The sequence below is a fragment of the Ovis canadensis genome, chromosome 1 (assembly GCF_042477335.2).
Source record: "Ovis canadensis isolate MfBH-ARS-UI-01 breed Bighorn chromosome 1, ARS-UI_OviCan_v2, whole genome shotgun sequence".
Taxonomy (NCBI): Eukaryota; Metazoa; Chordata; class Mammalia; order Artiodactyla; family Bovidae; genus Ovis; species Ovis canadensis.
In genome coordinates this window covers 71,731,471-71,740,140 of record NC_091245.1, presented here as the reverse complement: position 1 = coordinate 71,740,140, position 8,670 = coordinate 71,731,471, and positions in this window count along the sequence as shown.

Genomic DNA, 8,670 nt, shown 5'->3' with positions numbered 1-8,670 from the left:
AGCATACAGATGCTCACACACAAATAGTATAATGAGTATCTCAACTCCGTCTCTTCGTTGTGTATTTTTTAATTTTATTAAATGCATTTTCAGTATTTACAAAGTAAGTATATGATTTTCAATTTGAAACTACTAACATGATGATTTATATTGGTCGATTTTCCTTTTTAAAGTATTTATTTGTCCATTTTTGGCTGTGCTGGGTCTCCATTGCTGCCTAGGCTTGTTTCTAGTTGTGACAAGCAGGCACCACTCTTCATTGCAGCATGCGTTCTTTCATCGCTGTGGTTTCTCTTGTCTTAGAGCACAGGCTCTAGGGCACATGGGTTCAGTAGTTGCAATGTGTGGGCTCAGCAGCTGTGGCTCACAGACTCTAGAGCGAGGGCTCAACAGCTGTGGCACACGGGCTCACTTGCTCCGTGGCCCTGCTCCCTTGCTCCCTGGGCACTTGATTCCCCGGCAGCCCAGAGTTCTCCAAGCCCTTCAGTTTCTTAGTAGTAATTTGTCATAATGACAAACACGCTCATCTTGGGATGGAGGCATCATTTAGAACACTTAAGACAGAATCTAGGTTTCCACATTCCACCACGCACTGATGCTTGGGCTTGCTGCTGCTGCTGCTGCTAAGTCGCTTCAGCCGTGTCCGACTCTGTGCGACCCCATAGACGACAGCCCACTAGGCTTCCGCGTCCCTGGGATTCTCCAGGCAAGAACACTGGAGTGGGTTGCCATTTCCTTCTCCAGTGCATGAAAGTGAAAAGTGAAAGTGAAGTCACTCAGTTGTGTCCGACTCTTAGCGACCCCATGGACTGCAGCCCACCAGGCTCCTCCATCCATGGGATTTTCCAGGCAAGAGTACTGGAGTGGGGTGCCATTGGACTTGCTGCTAATGTCCACCAATCCCCAAACCAATAAGCCACAATTTAATGAAAGCCCAAAGTTGGCTCAACAATAGTCAGATTTCAAATATAACTTGCACAGAGTTAGCAAGTATTAGCAAGTTTCAAAGACGTTTAAAGTTCGTTTCTTTCATCATGGAGTATTTCCTCGGGGATTTTGGATGATTCTTTGAAGAAGGTAGCCAACACATCACAGAGAATATAAAATGATATATAGAAATAGCTAAAACTAGAAACTAATAAGTACAGTATCTTTGCCAGAAACTCTTCGAATCCTTGTCCCAATAGTCTTGTATTTTCTAAGTAAATCATGCAAAAAAAAATTTATTTGTATGATAGATAACAGTTATTGAGCTACATATGCTAAGACATTATGCTAAGAATTTTATATATATTCTCTCATTTGCATAACAACTGTATGAGTTGGGTGCTAGGATTACCCCCACCCCATTTTATAGATGAGAAAACGGAGGCTTCAAGAGAGTAAAAGCTTACCCAAACACATGCTTCTGGCAAGTGTCGGAGCAAATGTTTGAACTAAAGCCATCTGATGCAGCTTCCCTGCTCTCCTAACCATTCCTGTATATGCTTCTCTGGTTAGCATTGTCTATCATTCATCTATCAATGAATATCATCCTCAGAAATGCACATCAGAATTTAGTCTTCCCCTGTTTTTAATCTTCCTAGAACTGTTCTATTATATTTTCATGTAATAATTTTAAAATGTGTATATCATACTCATGAGTGTGATTTTGTGGGTATAATTGCAAACTAAAGGTAGTACTTTGCCCAAATGTATAAACAATCAATGTATACTTTATGTATACTTAAAAATTATAGAGTGATATTTGTTTGCTAGAGATGGGAAGAAATGTATATTACATCTTAAAATAGTAGTACATTTTTCCATAGTAGTAACACATTTTAAATGAAATTATAAGAACAGAAATGGTATCAGTCAGGGTTCAAGTGGGGTAAACAGAAACTACTCTGTTAAAGCAGAAGATAATATTTGATTCAGGAAATAATTGAAGGTTGGACAAACAAGCTCTGCACCCTGTCTCTAGAAATAACGCCCATGGTGATACTGTTCAACTTGTCCCTTCAGGAGAGCTTCTCCTAGGACACAATAAGAAGGATGAGCAACCAGGAGGTTGCCATGGAATCATCATTGCTGCAATCCAGGGATCAGAAAGTGGTTCTAACTGCCTCTGTGACGTCTGCGAAGCTGGGGGTAGGACATCAGACCATGGCTGTGGCAAAATTCAACAGCTGATGATGCAGGAAGACGCCCTCCATTGAACTTCTACTTTGAAATCCAAACCTAGTACATGGAATTTATGTAATCTAATTTGTACCTAGAACAAGAGCTTGTAAGGGATTCTGAGAATTAGTTAGTGAAAGAGCTTGCAGGCTGTATCATACAGGAAAGAACCCTAGAAGGAAATTTGGGGATTGAGTTGCAATTTAAGATTTTCACCACAAACACATTATCAAATAAGGTAGCACTGACTTCCTATAGCTGTGAGACACTGTGGTCTGTGTCCCATGGGCAAACTGCCAACTCAGTAACTGGATGGCAGTTTCCAATGCTTTATGAAGAGGTATGCAGTGTTATCTAACATATTCATTGGAATTGCTACAGAAACAGGAACCAAGAGAGAAGAAACTTGACCTGTGGATTTTTTTTTAACTGTCTACATCACTTCTTGTTAAAAGCTTGTTTGTCTCATGAAATTGTTGTTGTTCAGTCGCTCAGTCATGTCCAACTCTTTAAACGCCATGGACTGCAGCACTCCAGGCTTCCCTGTCCTTCACCATCTCCCGGAGCCTGCTCAAACTCATGTCCCTTGAGTCGGTGATGTCATCCAACCATCTCATCCTCTGTCAACCCCTTCTCTTCCTACCTTCAATCTTTCCCAGCATCAGAGTCTTTTCTAATGAGTTGGCTGTTCGTTTCAGGTGGCCAAAGTATTGAAGCTTCAGCTTTGCAGCATCAGTCCTTCCAATGAATATTCAGGATTGATTTCCTTTAGGATGAACTGGTTTGACCTCCTTGCTGTCCAAGGGACTCTCAAGAGACTTCTCCAGTATCACAGTTCAAAAGCATCATTTCTTCAGTGTTCAGCCTTCTTTATGGTCTCTCACATCCATACATAACTACTGAAAAAAATCATAGCCTTGACTAGATGGACCTTCGTTGGCAAAGCAATGTCTCTACTTTTTAATACAGTCTAGGTTTGTCATCAGAGAAGGCGATGGCACCCCACTCCAGTACTCTTGCCTGGAAAATCCCATGGACAGAAAAGCCTCGTAGGCTGCAGTCCATTGGGTCGTAAAGAGTCGGACATGACTGAGCGACCTCACTTTCACTTTTCACTTTCATGCATTGGAGAAGGAAATGGCAATCCACTCCAGTGTTCTTGCCCGGAGAATCCCAGAGACAGGGGAGCCTGGTGGGCTGCCGTCTGTGGGGTCGCACAGAGTCGGACACGACTGAAGCGACTTAGCAGCAGCAGCAGCAGCAGGTTTGTCATAGCTTTTCCTCCAAGAAGCAACCATCTTTTAATTTCATGGTTGCAGTCACCATCTGCAGTGATTTTGGAGCCCAAGGAGAAAAAGTCTGTCACTATTTCCATTGTTCCCCATCTATTTGCCATGAAGTGATGGGACCAGATGTCATGATCTTCATTTTTTGAATGTTGACTTTTAAGCCAGCTTTTTCACTCTCTTCTTTCACCTTCATTAAGAGGCTCTTTAGTTCCTCTTTGCTTTCTGCCATAAAGGTGGTGTCATCTGCATATCTGAGATTATTGATATTTCTCCCAGAAATCTGGATTTCAGCTTGTGCTTCATCCAAACTGGCATGTCTCATGATGGACTCTGCACAGATATTAAATAAGCATGGTGACAATATACAGCCTTGACGTACTCCTTTCCCAATTTGGAACTAGTCCGTAGTTCCATGTCCGGTTCTAACTGTTGCTTCTTGACCTGCATACAGATTTCTCAGGAGCCAGGTAAGGTGGTCTGGTATTCCCACCTCTCTAAGAATTTTCCAATTTGTTGTGATCCACACAGTCAAATGCTTTAGCGTAGTCAATGAAGCAGAAGTAAATGTTTTTCTGGAATTCCCTTGATTTTTCTATGATCCAGCAGATGCTGACAATTTGATCTCTGATGGCTTCCCTTGTGGCTCAGCTAGTAAAGAATCTACCTGCAATTCAGGAAACCTGGGTTTAATCCCTGGGTTGGGAAGATCCCCTGGAGAAGGGAAAGGCTACCCACTCCAGTATTCTGGCCTGGAGAATTCCATGGACAGTCCATGGGGTTGCAAAGAATCGGACACAACTGACTGACTTTCACTTTTCATTTCCTCTGCCTTTTCTAAATCCAGCTTGAACATTTGGAAGTTCTTGGTTTATGTACTATTGAGGCCTGGCTTGGAGAATTTTGAGCATTACTTTGCTAGTATGTGAGATGAGTGCAATTGTGTGGTAACTTGAATGTTTTTTGGCATTGCTTTTCTCTGGGATTGGAATAAAAACTGACCTTTTCCAGTTCTGTGGCCACTGCTGAGTTTTCCATATTTGCTGGCATACTGAGTCCAGCACTTCAACAGCATCATCTTTTAGGATTTTACATAGCTTAGCTGGAATTCCATCACCTCCAGTAGCTTTGTTCATAGTGATGCTTCCTAAGGCCCACTTGACTTCACATTCCAGAATGTCTGGCTCTAGGTGAGTGATCACACCATTATGATTATCTGGGCCATGAAGATCTTTTTTTGTACATTTCTTCTGTTTATTCTTGCCACCTCTTCTTAATATCTTCTGCTTCTGTTAGGCCCATACCATTTCTGTCCTTTATTGTGCCGATCTTTGCATGAAATGTTCCCTTCAGTTCAGTTCAGTTGCTCAGTCGTGTCCGACTCTTTGTGACCCCATGAATCGCAGCACGCCAGGCCTCCCTGTCCATCACCAACTCCCGGAGTTCACTCAGACACACGTCCATCAAGTCAGTGATGCCATCCAGCCATCTCATCCTCAGTTGTCCCCTTCTCCTCCTGCTCCCAAACCCTCCCAGCATCAGAGTCTTTTCTAATGGGTCAACTCTTCGCATGAGGTGGCCAAAGTACTGGAGTTTCAGCTTTAGCATCAATCCTTCCAGTGAACACCCAGGACTGATCTCCTTTAGGATGGACTGGTTGGATCTCCTTGCAGTCCAAGGGACTCTCAAGAGTCTTCTCCAATACCACAGTTCAAAAGCATCAACTCTTCGGCACTCAGCCTTCTTCACAGTCCAACTCTCACATCCATACATGACCACAGGAAAAACCATAGCCTTGACTAGACAGACCTTAGTCGGCAAAGTAATGTCTCTGCTTTTGAATATACTATCTAGGTTCCCTTAGTATCTCTAATTTTCCTGAAGAGATCTCTAGACTTTCCCATTCTATTGTTTTCCTCTATTTCTTTGCATTGTTCACTTAGGAAGGCTTTCTATCTCTCCTTTCTATTCTTTGGAACTCTGCATTCAGATGTGTTTATCTTTCCTTTCCTCCTTTGCCTTTCACTTCTCTTCTTTTCTCAGCTATTTGTAAGGCCTCCTCAGACAGGCATTTTGCCTTTTTGCATTTCTTTTTCTTGGGGTGCAAAACTGTATACTGAGAATAAATAAATTATAGTATATTTACATAATACTAGGTTTCTAAAATATACATGAAATAGAAATCTATATATTGACCTACATACATATATATGTATACATAATTAAATTATACATGTAATATATAATTAAATTTAAAATAAATTGCATAAAAATAATAGTGTTTCACATTTATGTTAAACACACAAAAACACATATATAACTAACATTTATTGAAGATGGTTCAGACACTATTCTAAGAGATTTATGGGTTTTGACTCATTTTAATTATCATAGCACCAACATGAGCAAGAATACGATAATTATGCCCATTTTACGGAAGAAGAAATCAAGATACAGAATGTTAAGTCACTTGGCCAAGTGCAAATGGCCGCTAAGAGATAGAACTGAGATTCCGACCCAGGCAGTTTTGCTCTAGAGCCCATCCCTTAAAAAAGGAAGAGATAGGACAGGAAGCTAAACTAGTTCTGAATGACTCCAAAGCCTAGAATTTCATTAAAACTTCATTTTTAGATAACATCATGCTTGGATTTTCCAGAAGATGGTTGATCATTTTACCATAGGGGTCTGTGGGTGTTGTGTCTTATTCAGGGTGAAATATTGGAATTTCAGGAGCCTGCTGTCCAGAATTCTTGCCAAGTTGTCTGGTAACCGGAGAATGGGTCTGACCTGCTTTATGGAGGTGAGACAGGACTACCTGAAAACCAGAAGGACTCTCAGCAAAGTGCTACCTTCTGGCCTTCTGAAAAATAACTCTACACAGCCTTATTAAAAATCTGCTCACTCTTCTTGGTAGAAGTAACTCATGGCTGCAGTCCATGGGGTCGCTAAGAGTCGGGCATGACTGAGCGACTTCACTTTCACTTTTCACTTTCATGCACTGGAGAAGGAAATGGAAACCCACTCCAGTGTTCTTGCCTGGAGAATCCCAGAGACGGGGGAGCCTGGTGGGCTGCCATCTCTGGGGTCGCACAGAGTCGAACATGACTGAAGCGACTTAGCAGCAGTGGCTAAAGTGGCCTCCTCTACTGGATTGTAAATGATGTGGGGACAGGGATAAAGTCATACTTTGCTCACCCTAAATCTGTAGTGCCTAGTCCAGCATCTGACAAGTACTAGACATGTAAGAAATATCTGTTGAGTAAATTAATATTACTTTAAATATAGATTTTTTTTCTTACTTCCTGGAGTCAAGACTTTGTTTTACTCAAGGTCAAAGTCTTCCTAACCCAAATTCGAAAACTCCAGCTTGCTGATAATGGTCTTCCATTAATCACACTCTCACTGCCTTCACCTTTAAGGGGTACTCCTGCTCAAGGCAGGCGCCTCTCTTTCCTATTTTCAAAAAATGCTGTGGGTGTTTCCACTCCTCTGTACTTAACTCATGTTCTTTCTATTCCAAGCCACCGGTCTGTTCTTCCAAATTGTGTGAGAGTGACAGTTGTGTTATTTCCAAACGATCTGGGTTTCAGAAATACCTTAGAGAAATCTTTTTATATTTTGTTACATTTATTTTTGGCTATGCTGGGGCTTCATTGCTGCGCAGGCTTTTCTCTAGTTGCAGAGCACAGGCTTCTCATTTCGGTGGCTTCTCTTTTTTGCTAAGCATGGGCTTAAGGGCATGAAAGTGAAAAGTAAAAGTGAAGTCGCTCATTGGAGAAGGAAATGGCAACCCACTCCAGTGTTCTTGCCTGGAGAATCCCAGGGACGTGGGCTGCCGTCTATGGGGTCGCACAGAGTTGGACACGACTGAAGTGACTTAGCAGCAGCGACAGCAGCAGCAGCAGCAGGGCTTAAGGGCACACAGGGAGGTTCAGCAGTTGCGGCTCCTGGCTTCTAGCGCACAGGCTCAGTAGTTGTGATACACCTGCTTAGTTGCTTTGTGGCATGTGCAACCTTCCCAAATGAGCAATCAAACCTATGTCTCCTGCATTGGCTGGCAGATTCTTTCCCATTGAGCCATCAGGGAAGTCTGAAAAATCCTTTTAAAAACCTTCACCTCTAAAGTGGCCATGACTGAGTTAGTTACTCCTGAATGTTGTAACATTAATTTTGGGAATTAAAACAAAAGTCAAGAATTTAAATCAGTTTTAACTGACTAAGCATAAAATGTACCAAGTGGCCCCTTAATAAGGTGAAATTTAATTTAATTTTCATATTTTGCTTGTTCTTACATCAAACAAAAACGGACTATGAATGAAAAATGTAATCACTTCCTACAACAATTTATTTATGAAACCATTTTTGCTGTGTGCTTTAACATAAACATCTACAGCTCATGAGCCTCTATTGGGCTTCCAACAACACATTACAATGTTAAAAAGTGTTCTGTGATCAAATATGGTGAGGAAACATGTAGTGTAGTTTATTTCAATCTAAGTGAGGAGAGTAGTTTTTAAAGGAGAGCCTGGACAGTAGTTATCAGATCCTGGAAAGGTCAAGAAGAATTAAAAAAGGGCAGTCAATATTAGTGACTCTTTATACTTACACACATTTGCAGAATTTTAAAGCATCTAAAACTGAAATTTATACCATTCCCAAAGATGAATGTGTCAGCATTTTTTCGTCTTCCATAGAAGGAGGAGGGGGGTGCAACTCACTCAAAATAACTGTATATAGCAAAATACTTCTGATTTTGCATTCCCTGTTTTGGTCAACAAATAAATTTAGAAGGTTAGGCTTTTTTTCTTCCAAAATTATGATGCCAGGGCAAAGGTATCATTCAGTATAATATACTGTAAAATAAAGCTGTACAAGCACAGAAAGCATATAAATCATGCTCATACACATTTAAGAATTAAAATTACCTCAATAAATACGCTTTATGTAGCATAAATTGTAGTATGGAAGAGTAAGGAGTTTGAAAATGAAGGATCTGGGTTTTGATGGAGGCCCCAAAACTTAGTACTACCTAAGATTTTCAACAAATCACCTGTCTGTTGCTGTGAAGAGTAAAGTTTGGTGATGGTTTAGTCGCTAGGTCTTATCCGACTCTGTGCGACCCCATGGACTGTAGCCTGCTAGGCTCCTCTGTCCATGGGATTCTCCAGGCAAGAATACTGGAGTGGGTTGCCATTTCCTTTTCCAGGAGATCCAGGGATTG